The 2,315-nt window shown below is 56.1% G+C and overlaps 1 pseudogene; it reads left to right on the forward strand.

The window, feature by feature from the left end:
* Positions 1-737: 737 nt before the first annotated feature.
* Positions 738-1,588, forward strand: LOC123522776 (annotated as a pseudogene).
* The last annotated feature ends 727 nt before the right edge of the window (positions 1,589-2,315 follow it).

Here is a 2,315-nt window from a genome sequence, read left to right on the forward strand (position 1 = left end):
TCCATTTGGGTAGCTGGGATGGGAAGCACACACCCACCGCAGACGTCTAGGACCAGGGCGGAGAGGAGCTGAACCAGGCAGGCGGGCCTGCCTGAAGCCACCGTCCCTCACAGTGCTTCCCATTGATCCTAGTTCCTGTGCCGTTTCATTGTATTTCATTCTCTTCTTTTCGGTCCGCCTATTTTAAAAGCTACCGTCCGTCCGGGGACGATTCACCCCAATGTGTCTGCCAACCAGTAGGTCTGTTTCCTACTTCGTCTCAATCCCTCTGGAACACGCAGCCAAGTGGGGGGCTTTGGAAACGATCCTCTGGTAGGTTCGAGGTGGCGCGGCGGCTTACCCCCTTTGCGTGGGACTGCAGTGGCGCCACCACGCGTCAGAATCGACTCAGTGGCAGCAAGCTTCACGGAGGTGAGTGAGTGTCACGCACAGTCAGCGGTTCAAACCCAGCGGCCGTTCTGCGGGAGAAAGGTTCTGCTTCTGTCACGATGTACCGTCTTGGGAACCCCAGGGAACAGTTCTTCTCGATCCTATGGGGCCGCTGTGAGTCGGATTCGACTTGATCGCAGTGGGGTTTAGGGCTGTAGGGGGAGAAAAGATCTCCGAGTGGCATGTAAGGTTTTCCCTGGACTCACTAAGCCTACCTTGGAGGGTCAGACCCACCAATGGCACTGCAGAAGAAAGGCCTGGCTGTCATTTGCTTCGGGCCCTGCCCCGGCCCACTTTTCCTGATAGAGATGGGCTTGGCCCACAGCCTCCTGGTCACTCTGGTGCGGCTCCCACCCCACAACGTGCACCTGACTCCAGTGGTGGACCCCCATTCACCTAGTGGTGGTATCCTGGGCACTCCCATCCAGGTGGAGGGAGAGGTCTCCACAGTCAAGCCTACCATCAAGGAAACAGCCTAGTCCCACGTGGGACTGCGATCCCCACTCTCCTGCCCGGGCATTGCACGGAGACCCATGGAGACCAGCACCAGGGAACCTCCAAGCAGCAGTGATGCAGCCGAGGGAAATGTTAGACATCGAAGCTCCCCCATCAAGTCTCCGCCCAGAGCCTGCTCTTCCCCTGGAGACACCTTCATCTCCTAAATTAGTCTCACCTCTGGGCACCCAGTTCTCTCATGAGGATTGGACACCACCTCTGAGCCAACCGGAGGGAGCTACCCTCCAGAGAAGTGTTTTCTACAGAGGAAGCAGGCTAGCCCTCACCCCCACCCCTAGCCCAGTGGCCACCCAGGGCTCAAGGAAGTCCTTGAGACAGGCTGAGATGCCTGACCTTCAGGTTCTAAACCGAACCGTAACCAACAGAGACCAGAGGACAAGGCTCCAGGGCTCTCCACCACCAACCCCCCACAGGATTGGCAGCTCCCGGGGGACCTGATGCGCAGCACGGCAGGAAAAGCAGCCTTCTCCCCTGAGTGAAAATGTTAGGGAACTCGAAGATAGGGCCCCTTCTCAGAACCAGACCACTTCTGAAGCCTGGCGGGCGGAGCGTGCCAACCCAGCCAGCGCCATGCCTGGAAAACCAGCACTTTGCTCTGGTGGAACTCCAGACCCCGCGTGGACCCAGCCCTGGAATTACTTAGAGCCTAGAGCTGTTGCCTGAGAAGAAGCATGTTTATTAGTTTGTTTTTGACTCTTCGATAACCCTTGATTGGGGAACCCTGGTGGTGTAGCGGTTATGCATTGGGCTGCGATCCGCATGGTCAGCAGTTTGAAACCACCAGCAGCCCCGAGGGAGGAAAGGCTGGGTTTTCTACCCCCATAAACAGTTACTATCCTGCAAGCCCACGGGGAATGGGGGGTGGGGTGGGCAGGGACAGTAGGGGTCACTATGAGTCAGCATTGGCTCCATGGCAGTGAGCTTTTTTCTGTACATAAAACCCTTGATTGGGCTTTGTCTCTGAAATGGAAAGCTTGATGGCCCTTTCTTTGTCTCCTGCAGGTTTCGTGGGTATTAAAGGAAGCGACTGAAAATGTTTCCAATGTTAATACTGGCAGAAAAGAAAAGAAACCCCTACTGAGCAGTTTGTTGAAAGCGACTCAATAGCCTGTTTGCTTGGGTTGTTGTTGCTTGTAGCAGAAGAAATGGACTCACCGCCTACTTCTTTGAAAGACCCAGCCGTGGAAAACCCCACTTCCGCAGTTCTGATGTGTAATGCAAGGCGGCACCTGAGTCAGAAACAACCCGGAGGTTTGACTTGTTTGTCCCCCAGTGTCTAACAACTGCTGGCGTAATAGGCGCTCGGCTGCCAACGGAAAGGCTGGTGATTCAGACCTCACCCGCTGCCCCAAGGACCACCCCCCCACCCC

This window comes from Echinops telfairi, unplaced genomic scaffold, assembly GCF_000313985.2.
Source record: "Echinops telfairi isolate 266 unplaced genomic scaffold, ASM31398v2 ScPeMD7_7459;HRSCAF=8497, whole genome shotgun sequence".
Classification (NCBI taxonomy): Eukaryota; Metazoa; Chordata; class Mammalia; order Afrosoricida; family Tenrecidae; genus Echinops; species Echinops telfairi.